The sequence below is a fragment of the Bactrocera tryoni genome, chromosome 3 (assembly GCF_016617805.1).
Source record: "Bactrocera tryoni isolate S06 chromosome 3, CSIRO_BtryS06_freeze2, whole genome shotgun sequence".
Lineage (NCBI taxonomy): Eukaryota > Metazoa > Arthropoda > Insecta > Diptera > Tephritidae > Bactrocera > Bactrocera tryoni.
In genome coordinates this window covers 53418759-53433697 of record NC_052501.1, presented here as the reverse complement: position 1 = coordinate 53433697, position 14939 = coordinate 53418759, and the positions used below count along the sequence as shown (strand labels likewise).

The following is a 14939-nucleotide window of genomic DNA, read 5'->3' as shown; positions in this document are numbered from 1 at the left end:
CTGACTGGGCCATTTTGCGAGATAACAACCAACTTCACCAAACTTGGTTTTCAATAACTCGATTGTGACATTCGCTGTGTGACTTGTGGCGCCGTCCGGTTGGAACCGCATATTGTCCAAGTCCATATCATCCAATTCGGACCAAAAATGTTCTGTTATTATTGAGTGGTAGCGATTCCCATTCACAGTAACGTGCCAGTCTTGATTATCATAGAAGAAGTACGGCCCAAGGACGACGCCAGTCAATAAAACACACCAACACATGGATTAAGTGTGGATTGATGCCTCACCAATAACGCATATTTGGCTTATTGAGGAAGTCATTCAGCCAAAAATGAGCCATATCACCTTCGCTTGAAGATGATTTTTCGCAAGCAACTGACTGCAAATTTCGGTAGTAAATTATAATAATTTCGAATTTGTTCGATCGTACATCTTCCCACGAGAAAATGGGAAACTGTAGTGAACAGAAATGTCAAAAGAGAAAGAAAAACATATGGCGTCGTTTGCTGTCCCTATTGGTCTACTTTTGTAGCGTTCCTATTGAAAACCCCGTTATTTACAACATTTGCTTACCTTGGCGCCTACTATTTAAACGACAAATCTTTCTTTAGCTGTCAAATTGGCTTTCCAAATACGAACGGTAATATCTCCCTTCCGCATTTTTGTTTTTTGAATTTCGCGGCTATGTATAAAGCATATGCATGATTAGTTTGAATATTGCGTCGAACAGTTATAGACTTGTTAACATGGAGTTCACTAACGCCGAAATTCGCGCTATTTTAAAGTTTTCCTTCGTTAAAGGTGAAAACGACACCATGGATAAGCCAGCCGGCGGAAGACCTGTGACGACGAATACCGATCAAATCATGGAAAATATCGAGTTAGACCGGCGTGTGGCATCTCGTGACATTGCCCAGAAGATGAGAGTTAGTCACCAAACCATTTAAAACCATCTTCTGGATACACAAAAAAGTCTGATGTTTGGGTGCCGCATGATTTTACGAAAAAAAACCTTCTGGACCGAATTAACGCCTGCGATATGCTGCTAAAACGGAACGAAGACGACCTAGTTTTGAAGCGGATGGTGACTGGCGAGGAAAAATGGATTATATACGACAATATCAAGCGAAAACGGCTGTGGTCGAAGGCCGGTGAATCACCTCAAGCCGGGACTGACGGCCAGGAAGGTTCTGCTGTGTGTTTGGTGGGATTGGAAGGGAATCATCCACTATGAGCTGCTCCCATATGGCCAGACGCTCAATTTTACCATCTACTGCAAACAACTCCACCGCTCGGAGCAGCCGATCGACCAGAAACGTCCAGAATTGGCCAATAGGAAGGGAGTAGTGATCCACCAAGGCAACGCCAGACCACACACTTCGTTGATAACTCATCAGAAGCTACGGGAGCTCTGATGGGAGATTTTATCGCATTCACCATATAGTCCAAGTGATTACCACTTGTTCATGTCCAAGGCGAACGCCCTTGTTGGTGTAAAGTTGAACTCAAAAGAGGCTTGTGAAAAGTGGCTGTCCCAGTTCTTCGCAAATAAGGAGAGGGGCTTCTACGAGAAGGGTATTCTGAAGTTTCCGTCTAGATAGAAACATATTAACGAATGAAACGGCGCATATTTGAACTGAATCCGATCATTGTAACACTTTTTATAAAGCATTGAATAAAGAGCAAAAAGGCGGAAGGGAGATATTTGACAACCTAATACATAAAAATGTAAGTTTATACAAATAGTTAATGTATAGTGCCCTTCCAAACCCAATATGTATGTAAATCACACATACACACTAACTCTCTCCTTGTCTGTGCAACTAATTTCTTTCAGCAGTCCCTGCCGGCAGCCGCTTTTGTGCTGCCGTCTGCCGATTGCATTTGCTCAACCAAAAAGGTGCCAAAATGGCAAATTACCGAGTGTTAACTTTGCGTTTATTTTAGCGTATATCAGTGCAGGATGGCTGCCGCACATTTTGACAAATGCACTGAAATGTCGGTCATACACCGTGATAGCTGGTATTGTTACATTTCATTTGCGAATTCTTAACGTCATTAGCCCGCCTTCACTGGTGTTAGATGTGGCAGGATAGTAGTGCTTGCAGCATTGATAGGCTGCTGGTGACAGCCTAATGCCCAAAAGTAAGCTATGCTGGGCATATAAAAAGACCAACGCCCCAAAACACCGAACACACCGAATAAAAATTAAAGTTCTTTAAAGCCTTAGTACAACGTGGGTACTAGTCTGGCAATACTTTAGGATTATTTCATGTCCTTTTGGTAGGTAGTTTCATAACATTAATGAAACAAAATAACATATGTTTTAAAGTATGGTTAGATCTTGCACTTCATTAATAGTTTAAAAACATGTTTTTATTAATTTTTCTTTGTTACATAGCGTTCTTCATCAACTATAACATTATAACCAGTTTCGTTTTTGAATAAATATGAACCAATGATTTCCCTTGCCCAAAGAGCATACCAAACCGTGACTCTTTGAGAACATAATGGGATCTCAACAATAGGGATCGGGATTTACTGCACACTCGATGATCGCTCGGTTTCAGTTTGTAAAAGGGTGCAATTTTGTAAGCCCGCAAAGCAAGATTCTTCCTAAAAGACTTCAATAAATTGAATAGGTACAGCTGTTATTGTTGCTCGAGATGTCGGATGAACTCATTTGACCTTCTTTGATACTGTGTTCCACAACAGAGGGGTACGCACTGTACGGCGTCTCTTAGGATGTGCATTATCTACTAAGTGAAACTTGAAGCAAGACCGATCCTTGGCTGCTCGAATTACTGACTCTGCACTACACTAGTGACGCGCAAACTTGGAATTTTCGAACTGGTGCAAGCAAATGTTTCTTAAGAACATTTTATTCAAAAGATCCCTATCTCCCCATTTTACTTGTCGAAGTTTCAAGCTCAATTAGTGAAAGCAGTTTTGCAATACAGCTGCAGCAAAAATACTATAAAAGTAGAGGCGTATATACTCCCTTGCGATTTGTAATATCGTCTCAACTACGCTCGATTTATTTAGTCATGATATCAACTAATATTTCAACTGCCCATTCATCTACTTACCTCTGTCCATCCACGGCAAACTGCTTAATCTACAATTCAGTTTTATATATGGCTGACGCATAAGCAATTTATAACGACAGTTCAGTTCATGCGGATATAGACCAGGATATGGGGGAGATTGCATGATCACAGTAGGAGCTGGAAGAGAAAGTGATGAATTAAATATATAACATATATGTATGTATGTATGTATGTGTACCAAAAAATGTCAAAAAACATGGGGCATTAAAAGAAACGGTTAAAAATTTCACAAAATTAACTCAATTTGAATTAATGGAAAAAAAACTATTGAAAGCGCCTGAAAAGAGGACGCGCAACAAAAAACAGGCGAAAAGTGTTAAAACAGCCTGAGTTGGCGCCCCGAAATGATTTAAGGCGTTCGAGATAATTTGAAAATTGTATGCGAGTCGGCGCTCAGCAAAATGTGCTTAAGGCAAGCAGTAAAGCGTTTTCCACAATTTTGCTTTCGCCATGTTTTACAGCACATGAAACAGCAATTTCATTTGAAAGTGCATAATTTAAGGAAAGAACAAGAATATGTATAATTTTGAAATAAAACAATTTTGTTAATAAAATAGTCTAATTTTGTTATGTCGGTTTTAAGAGGTTTTTACAGAAATTTTCTATACATATACATACGTTTTAAAATATTTGATTTTCTTATTAAGCTCACTAAGCTCATAAATTACTTAACCTTATTTTACATATAACACTGGAAAGATATTAGGGCATAGTGGTTTCGGCGCTCAAAAGCACAGCGGATCAAATCAATGCGTTGATCAACGCCCTGAGAATGCAAAGCATTTTCAGTACCAATTGGCAGTGTGGAATGGACACACTAACCACCTTGGTAGGGTTCGAGGCCCATCTAAAACCTCTGCCGTGCTTTGGGTCCGGCACCCGGTTGCAATGCAACTCCACATTCAACTGACAAAGTCAGTTCTTCCCGCGATTTGGGTTTTAACCACAACCACCACGATACTCCCCGAGGGGCCAGTTCGCACGAGCAGGTTGGAGCGAACTCCAAGGGCTCCTGCTCCCGTGGTACCAGAATTAAGTCTCCGGTCAGACCTCGTAGCCGAAACTACTAACAGTTGAGCTTCCATACGGCTCTGGACTGGTGGCCAGGGGTTGAACCCCATACACACATCACTTACACACACCAATCATACAGAAACTAACCCTAACTTCCAGCTAACCGCCTTCGCCGCTAAACAGTTCACGCGCAACCGACCCTAACTGTTCGGTATTCCCACTAGTGGAGATCACACCACTAACATCTAATTGTCCATCAGTCCAGCTAATCCCCATACCACCCAAATCCCTAATGTCCGAGTACATCGGGCACTCCGCAATCAAATGCGACCAATTTTCTAACCCCGCCCCACAAAAACACCCCGACGTATCCGAAAGGTGCCTCTGATGCAAAAATGCATTCAGAGGCCTCTTCCCCGTAAGCAGGAAACCCAGACTCAGACAAAATCTGAAGTCTGGGTTATCCACAACGAACCCCACGTCCTGAATGTACTCGTACGTCACTCGGCCGTTAGGACTATTGTCCCAACGTTCTTGCCACCTACACCTAACCCTATCATCTAGGAGCCTCTTGCTCCCTAGATATCCCTCCCTCTCCACATCATCGTCAGAAATCCAGTCATTCCGCAGCAATGACACAGTCAAGCCCCTTCTTAACTTGAATGCAACAGCACGCTGTATGACAATCAGGTCAAGAGGAGGTGCACCTAACAAGACCTGCATCGCATCCGTAGAGACGGTGCGACATACAGGCAAACATGCAAGCATCATGCAACGCTGGATTGAGAGGAGTTTTTGAGACCCCCAGACAGTCGTGGCTGTCTCCCACCATACAGGGGCTCCATAAGTGGCACAGGCCACAAACAAGCCACGATATATGGTGCGGACAGCACGACGTCCGAGACCCCAATCGCTCCTCAAAATCCGTCGTATTTTGCCTACAGTTGCCTGCAATCGCTCCTTTACATTCGCCAAGTGGGGAGTAAAACACATCCTTTCACTAATGGTCAGTCCCAGATATTTGACTTGCGTCGGTGGACGACCCGATGACAATCTACCTTTCAGCAGCATTGCCACCGTTTTGTCCATCGATATGTCGACCCCCACACCTAAACCCAAAGAATTAACGATCTCTAAGAGATCGAGGACATATTTGTTGACATTCTCCCTAACGACACTCTGAACGTAGAACCACGCATCCTCTATACTGGGTCCTTTCCTGAACCCAAACTGCCTATCCGACCACATACCCCGCGTTAGCTCCTGAAGCCGTTCCACCATGACTCTTTCCAGCACTTTTCCAAGTACTGGAAGGAGACTGATGCCCCGATAAGATCGAGGATCGCTCCTGACCTTATCAGGGGACTTCAGAAGAGGAACAACCCTAGCATTTTTCCACTCGCGTGGAAAGTATCCCTCCCAGACGCACTTATTATAAATGGCCTCCAGGTATTCCGGAATGAACTTCCATAAGCTTTTACACATCTCTCCGTTCAAACCATCAAAACCTGGGGACCGTTTAGACCTAACCTGGCCAAAGGCGTACCCCAACTCCCCATCGTCTAATGGAGGGACTGGCACCTCTTGTGCTTGAGGTACCTGCACCTCCGACCTAGGAAAAACGCACCTAACAGAACCCTCGCACACTCTCTCCACACCCAAAAGGAATCGTCGGAGTCTCTATAAAGTAAATATATAAATGATCAGAGTGACAAGCTGCGTTGATTTAATTTTTAATACCCATTTGTCGGAACCGCCGATATCGGACAACTTTTACATATAGCTTTACTTGAGCAACCCATTAGTTGGGCTCCGTAGGTCCAAATTGGCTTAACAACTTTATACAAGTGGATTTCCTGCCAACTAGGTTGTAACATTCGACCGAATAAACCACATCCAGCATAGAGTGATGAGTGTACTTGAAGACAGTGGGGAGTCGATTCGGCGCAGTTGGCAGCAACTTGGACTGATGTATGGAACGACTCGGCACATTCGTTCTCGAGATTTTAAATTCAAAGCGTAAAAAGTACACCTTTTGCAAGAACTGAAGCCGCTCGACCTTCCCAAGCGACATCGCTTCGCTCTTTTGGCTCTTGAAAAGTTCCTAGACGATTCAATGTTTTCTAGTCAAATTTTTTTAGCGATGGGCGAGCAAATGGGCCTCATTTTTGGCTCAATGGGTATGTAAATAAACAAAGTTGCCAAATTTAGGGCGATGAGCAACCTGAAGAGATTCAAGAGCTGTCATTTTATCCAGAAAAAACAACGGTTTGGTGTGGTTTGTGGGCTGATGGAATCTTCATAAATGATTGTCTTTATCTCGGCGATATTTAGTTTCAGCAAGGACGCCGTGTCACTTCCCATACCTCCCATTAATCAATGAATTTATCGAAAAAACCCTTAAGTACATAATTTCACCGGCCCGGTCTATTGGCCACCAAGATGGTGTGATTTCACACTGCCAGACATTTTCCTGTGTGGATATGTAAAGTCTGAAGTCTATGCAGCCAAGCAATGTAAATATTATGTTTAAAGTTTCTAAGTTTTTTCTTTTTAAAATATTGTTGGAATATTATTTGGTATTACTTTTGCCATACAGTGTCATTTGCAGTTCAATATACATATGTTTGTCAAGGTGATTTCATTTTTCCAATTTTAATAAAATGGTGTATATAAAAAAAATTAAAAATATTAATTACTTAAATAATATTTTGCAAGAATTTTATTCCGGACAGTAAAGCTACGATAAGTATACTGAGTTAAGTTTTATTAGAAAGCATATTTCTCCAACAACGGAATTTTATGAAACTATGGTGAACAAGTAAGGAAGGGCTAAGTTCGGGTGTCACCGAACATTTTATACTCTCGCATGATAAAGCGATAATCGAGATTTCATTATCCGTCATTTACATTTTTTTCAAATACCGTATTTGTGTAAAGTTTTATTCCGCTATCATCATTGGTTCCTAATATATGTATATATTATACAGAGAAGGCATCAGATGGAATTCAAAATAGCGTTATATTGGAAGAAGGCGTGGTTGTGAACCGATTTCACCCATATTTCGTACATGTCATCAGGGTGTTAAGAAAATATTACATACCGAATTTCATTGAAATCGGTAAAGTAGTTCCTGAGTTTTTGGTCCTTAAGTGGGCGACACCACGCCCATTTTCAATTTTTAAAAAAGCCTGGGTGCAGCTTCCTTCTGCCATTTCTTTCATAAAATTTAGTGTTTCTTGACGTTTTTTGTTAGTCGGTTAATAAATATATAAAGCAAAAATAATGTTCACAGATGTCGTTTGTTTATATACTATGAATATGTGTGTGGTGGCTGGAACTTACCCTTGCACCACTTCGCCGCGACGATTGGGATACAGCTCCGGACTTGCGGTTGTTGTTCAGCATGTGATTTGCAATTGAGTAGTAAATGTTCATCAAACATCGAAGCTGCATCGACAGCAGCTTTGTATGGGGCTAAGGCTAATAGAATATATTTTTTATATTTGCAAGCGCTTATATACATTTGTGTATGCTATAATTTTTATTTTATTAATATTTGTTGAATTTTCGCTATTCGATTACAGTTTGCATTTGCATTTGGTTACATATAATACAAATACAACCTAACCGTGATTAAGTGAATGTCTACTTAAGTTAATACAAGTAAAACGTAAATTGAAAATTTTTTATTACCACTATAATGCAGCACTTATGTACAAACACACATTTCAGTTTTTTTTTTTTATTTTCTATACTTCACTGTTTATTGTTTGGGGGCTTAACTTATGTGTAAGTAAATACTTGCATATAAAATATACTTAATGCGGAATAGGGCAACCGGTAAACAGCGTCTACCAATACTCATAAATGATTATATAGAAATAAGGTAATTGCAATAACAATAGTGGGCAAACTAGCAGTTATGGAAACTGCATGATGTTAAAAAACAACTAAATATCACAGTCAAACTGCGTCAAAAGGGTGCTCCCTGTGAAGACAACTTTTATAAATACATATATAAAATGTACTCCCAAATATCACGTTCAGAAAACACGTTAAAATAAGTCAATTAACTTATAACCGGATATCTTTATGAAAAAATCTCAATGTCACGCAAAATAGACGTATGTATCTAGTTTTAATGATACCCTTTTTAATAGAAGCTTCTACTCTTAATGGAGTCAATAGCATTATTATATTAATTTAAAAACGCATTTAGCAAATGGCAAGAAAATTACAAAAGTCTCTTAGGGTTTCATCAAAGATAGAAAGTTCCAGAACTCGATTGTGTTGATGTCGTGTGAGTAGTACAGCTTAATGAAACAGTGTTTAAGCTACTAAAGCGTTCATCTGTTCACTTTTCTGCCCTTTTGCCCTCTTTCTTAGAAAATGATGATACAACTGATGTAACTGTCGGGTGCTGCAAGTAGGTAGCAGTATATTACCAGTGTGGGTAACTACCTAATAACTATATGAAACATACATATGTATGTGTTTGTACAGGCAACCGCTAATAAAGGCAGCCAAAGAAGTGATTATGGGGAGAATATGAACATATGTGCGATGTGTTTATTTGTGAAAATGTGTTATACGTTTGAGTTCAGCTTAAGAATATAATGCCCCTGCAAGCCATGAGCGGGTAAAAAACCAGAGAAATAGTAGGTAGTAAAGTGGGTAGATTGCCATAGGTCGCGTGAAGATTCTACCCACTTTTCCCCTCACACGTACGTATACATGTGATCATACAGATGTCCTGCTCTAATGTCCCCAATCGACGGCTGATTCAGGGTTGCATTTTATCTTTTTAAACAGCTGATGCAGGGTTGCATTTGTTGATTCCTACTTTTAAAACTTCTTAAAATTTCAAACAAAACTTTTTAAGTTTTAAAATTTTTATTTTATATTTTACATATTTACATAAAATTTATTATAATTTATATAAATCAAAATACATTTTTAAAAAAAAATAATTAATATCTGAAAAATATTTATTAAAGAAAAACATCGTAGCTGAAGTTAAAAGAGTGAAAAAAGATTATAAAAGTCAAATACCTGAAATAAAATAAAGGTTATTAAACCTGAAAATAAATAATAATTACATTGAAAAATAAATTGTAATATCTAAAAGTAACAGAAACATTTATTGTATAAAATCATAATAATAACTGAAAGAAAAGATTAATATTATCTGAAAAAATAAAATATATTAAATACAAATAGAATTTTCTCTGAAAGCAAAGGCTAATTAAATAAAAATAATAATAACATCTGAAAGAAAAGATAAATATTATCGATCATTTAAAATATAAAGCAAACATTTGTTTTCACACATTATATTGGATTGTGCAGGCCGCCTTAAACGCATAAAATACATACTTATGGACATTTGTAAGTGACATATCCTAATGTTTCATTGGAGACTTTTGCCAGCAAAAGCATCGAATGCAACATTGCCAACATGCTTCAATTCAGCATTTTCGCCATTGAAAGCGGTCCCGCACATTAAGCGGCACCATTTGTAAAATCGCGTTTGTCACGTCACACTCTCATTTCATCATCCGACTCGAGAAGTCATAATTGTTGGTCTTCACTCAAAGTATTGTTTAATGTAATTTAAAGCTATTCTAATAAAACCTATTTTTGTTAATAAAAAATATTACTGGCGCAGTCGGTAGGATCTGCGCAAAAGATCCTAAATAAAAGAACCTATTCGTATAAAAATACCTTTTTTTTTGTTTTTAAAATACACACAACCGTGTAATAAAAACATAATCTAAAATAAAAAAAATAAATAAGATTTTATTTTTGATACATTTTAAATAAAGTAGCTTTTCAAGCTAGCAAAAAACACAATACGAGTATATGTATTAAAACAAAAAATCGTGAAGGAAAAATTTACATACTATAGAACAAAAAGATCAAATTTCATGAAAAAAAATGTTTGGTATATCATACAAAGCAAAAAGATTAAAACCTTAACATCGTGCATTCGGTGACTCGGAACAACGAGTTAGTGATAGCACGTGGAAGGGGAAAAGTGAAAGATGTCGTTTAAAATCGTGGAAAAGAATGTATATAGTAAAAAAAAAGAAAAAAAAACAATTTCATTAAAACTTAAACATCGTAAAATAAACATTTGATAACCCTAAACATCGTGGGAGTGGAAAAGTGAAAGAGAACGTTTAAATCGTGAGGAAAATTTTTTATCGCATAAAATAAAAAGATCAAAACTTTAACATCGTAAAATAAACATTCGGTAACTCTAAAACAACGTGCAGTTAAGGAACGTCGAAGCGAAGAAAAAGAAAAAGTTATCGTAAAAACAATAAAACTAAAGTGTTTAACATAGAGAGTGTATAGCCAACGTGAAAGAAAAACGTGAAAAGTGAAGAAAAAATATCGTAAGGAACAAATTATCGTAACAAATAAAACCAAATTGTTTAACATAGAGAGTGTATAGCCAACGTAAAAGAGAAACGTGGAAAGTGAAGAAAAAATATCGTAAAGAACAAAACGAATAGTTTAACAACAAGAACGTAAAAGTGTAACGTCGAAGCGAAGAAAACGGAAAAATTATCGTAACAAACGAAACGAACTAAGTTACGATCGAACAGTGGAACTAAAATATCACAATACGTTACAAATAAAAATAAAATAGAACAAAAAAAAAAAGTATAAAACAAAAAAAAAACAAAAAAGGAAAAAAAAGAAAATCAAAATAATTAATATACGATAAATTATTCAACAAAAGAGGAAATGAATGTAGAATGTCGCAAGTGCGACTACTTACTTGGTGAAACAAAATCAAAAGTCCAAAGGCAATATTACAAACGAAGGTGAATAAAACCAAAGCAGACAGTTTATGGAAGAAGAAATGGACGAACTAAGCCAAATTTTGAAATCAATTAAAATTAAAGAGGCGGACAACAAAATGGAGCGAGAAACCAGAGAAACGGCGATTCAAAACATCAAACTTATTCAACCATTTGATGGTGATCGAAACTACTTAGCACTCTTTATTCAAGGAGAAGAGAGGAAAGTATTCTATCTACACAGTTACTTATGTATAGATGAAAGCAATATTAAATTTAAAAATAATGTTAAGCTACTATGCGAAGAGATTAATTTAGAAGTTTGTAAAGTAAAGGATGTTATCAAATTAAAAAATGAAACTTGCTCAACTAAAATATTTTTGTATAATGAATTATGTAGATCGGATAAGTTTGAAAACATTAAAAAGAGAATTGCCAAACTATTTAATTGCGTTAATAAACCTTATGTCAGGAATCAAAATATTAAAAAAGAACGATGTTTATGAAAATAATAAACAATTCTCTAAACAAAAAACAATTCAAAGAACTAACGCAATTATCCATTGTCCAATCAAAATAATTATTATAAAAATAAACCATTTTTCAATCAACATTGCAATCAATAATATACTTTACAAAATAATAATTTCCCACAAGAATTTTAGAATAGAATTTAATTGAGGTATGCACTGCGACCTTGGGTCTATTGTGCCCTCTTCCCACAAGTTAGGCATACACCTTTCAATTCTGCAAACATTTATACTAATAGAAACTTAAATAATTTAAAACAAGATAAGATTCATGGGTCAAACCAATCTCGATTAAGACGCTTTGGCTATCCTGAACCAATGGAACAAGATGAGGTAAATTTTCACTTAACAGCCTCGGAAGGCTCCTCACAACTGAATTGAAATTTAATAAAAAATATTATAAATTTTTAGTCGACGCAGGTTCATCAGTTAGTTTAATAAAGCCTGGAATATCCAACGAAAAGATTATTTATGTTCAGCCAATAACATTAACAACAGCGATAGGAAAAGTTTGTCTAAATGAAACCCAAGAATTGTTTAGCGATGAACATATGAAAAAACTGAAATTTTTCGTTTATAATTTCTCGAATAACTCGACGGTTTACTTGGTTATAATATACTCAAGATACTTAAAGCTAAAATTGATCTGGAAAAAAATATGATACATATGAATGATGTTCGGTACAACTTTTTCAAGAATAAATCAAATTCTGTAAATTTTGATAATTGCTTTCAAGAATTAAATATGAACGAAAATCATAACACTAAAGATAGTAAATTTAGACTTGAACATTTAAATTCAGAAGAGTTGAATAAATTAAAAAAACTTTTAAATAAATTTGAAAATATATTTTATAAAGAAGGGGACAAACTCACCTTTACTCCTAAAATAAAACATAGAATTAAAACGGTTCATGAAGATCCAATATATGTAAAGTCGTATAGATATCGTGAAATTCATAAATCAGAAGTAAACAAACAAATTAAAGAAATGCTTGGAAATCAAATCATTTCTCATAGTGATTCCCCATATTCAGCACCAATTTGGGTGGTACCAAAGAAGTCAGATGCTTCAGGTAAAAAGAAGTGGAGGATTGTTGTCGATTTTCGCAAGCTCAATAGTACATATTACTATCGATGATAGGTATCCCATTCCAAACATGGATGAAATTCTCGAAAAGCTAGGTTGGTGTATGTATTTTTCAACAATAGACTTAGCGCAAGGCTTCCATCAAATAGAAATGGATAGAGAGGAAAAAACAGTTTTCTCTACTCAGAGCGGGCATTTTGAATTTTTAAGAATGCCATTTGGGCTTAAAAATGCACCAGCCACCTTCCAGAGATCGGTTTTAGATGGTTTAATAGGGAGAGATTGTATGGTTTACTTAGACGACATTGTAGTATTCAGTACATCATTACAGGAACACATAGAATCTCTAGACAGAGTTTTTCGTAAATTAAACGAAGCAAATCTGAAAATTCAGATGGATAAAAGTGAGTTATTTAAAAGAGAAACCGAATTTCTAGGTCATATCATAACGCCAGAAGGTATTAAGCCTAACCTTAATAAAATCAAAGCAGTTTTAAATTATCGCGTTCCTAAAACGGAAAAAGAAATAAAACAATTTCTTGGTTTGGCGGGATTTTATCGTAAATTTATTCAAAACTTTTCTGAAATAACTAAACCTTTGTCTAACTGTCTTAAAAAATAGATACAATAAAATAAATAGCTCAGATGAGAAATTCGTGGAAGCTATAAACACTATAAAAATCTTAATTACTAATGATCCAATTCTGGCATATCCAAATTATGAGAAAATATTTAATTGACGACTGATGCGTCAAATGTGGCATTAGGGGCAGTGTTAAGTCAACAGGGACATTCAATTTGTTTTGCTAGTCGCACACTCAATGAACATGAGCTGCACTACTCAACTACTGAGAAAGAACTTTTAGCCATGGTTTGGGCTACCAAATATTTTAGACCATATTTATACGGCAGGAAATTTTTAATAAATAGTGATCATAGACCATTGCAATGGCTCCACAACTTAAGGCAATCAAACTCCCAGTTACAAAGATGGAACATTCGGCTTAATGAGTATGACTTTGACGTAAAATACATATCAGGTAAAGAAAATCGTGTAGCAGACGCTCTTTCTCGTATTAAAATTACGGAATGCTTTTTTAATGAAGAATCTGAATCTAACGTACACACTGTTCATTCTGCCGATGAAGATTCCGAAAGTTTTATTAAGATAACAGAGCGACCATTAAATGTAATCAAAAATTAAATTAAATTAATAAGAGATGGTAAAGACTCAACCACAATAACGAAAGTTTTTTTTAATAACCTAATTGTAATTACATACAAAGAATTAACTACAGATTATATTAAAGATATAATTAAAACAAATTTATTAAGAAATAATACAACAATTTTCATGCCCAATGATACTGATTTTATACAATTTCAAAACGTTTATAAGACACTAATAACAACAAGTCGCAACAAGATCTATCGGTGTACAAAAGAATTAGAAAACATTACAGATTTTGCAAATTTTAAAAGTAAAGTACTTGAAATCCATTTAAGTGTGCTTCACCAAGGTATAGAGAAGGTTGCAAAATGTTTTAAATTACAGTATTATTATCCCAATTATCTTAAGGAAATCATCAAAATAACAAATGAATGTGAACTGTGTAATCATTGTAAGAACGATCATATTTCTAACAAAATGCCGTTCAAAATTACACCGCCAATTTACAAAATAAGAGAAAAATATGTTATAGATTTTTGGAAATGGAATAATGAATATTATTTAACAGGCATCGAATTATACTCTAAGGTTGCTATGATAGAAAAAGTAAAAGCATTGAACTGGCTGGAATCCAAAAAAGCATTGCTAAATATTTTTAATTGTATGCGTCTTCCAAAAACTTTAAAAATCGACCAAGACCAAGGTTTAAATAATATAAACATTGGTGTAATTCATTAAATATAAAAGTAGAAGTAAACACCGGTAAAACTGGTATAGGTGACATTGAAAGACTACATAAAACTTTAAATGAAAAACTTGGAATAATTAACACTTCAGGTGATAAAGAGCTAAAATATTTAGAATTGAACAAACACTTTTCACTTATAACCATATAATTGTTCTCTCTACTACCAATGAAATTCCATATACAATCTTTTTTAATAAGGAGTCACCAAAACAAGATCACATTGTTAAGTTTAAACGTGAAAATGTAAGAAAATATAAAAACCAATTTAAAAGAAAAAAGAAAACCAACTAAAGCTAAATCTAAGAATTGAAAATTGTAGCTTATCAATCTTATCATTCCTTTTTACTTAATCATTTTTATATGCTAAAAATATCTTTAAATATTGTCAGAATTCTATTTAAAAACTTTAATTTGTAAACAAAGAAAAATTTGCAATGAGGACATTGCATTATTTTAA

At 35.7% G+C, this 14939-nt stretch overlaps 1 long non-coding RNA gene across 1 annotated transcript in view; it reads right to left on the bottom strand.

Annotated features, from left to right (window-relative positions):
- Nucleotides 1-14939, bottom strand: part of LOC120772504 — an 80168-nt gene that overhangs the window by 36336 nt on the left and 28893 nt on the right. Inside the window, exons 3-4 of the long non-coding RNA XR_005705063.1 lie at nt 7474-7611; nt 3093-3230 (exon numbers count right to left, since the gene is read on the bottom strand). This is a non-coding gene — a long non-coding RNA (uncharacterized LOC120772504). The remainder of the gene's footprint in view (nt 1-3092; nt 3231-7473; nt 7612-14939) is intronic.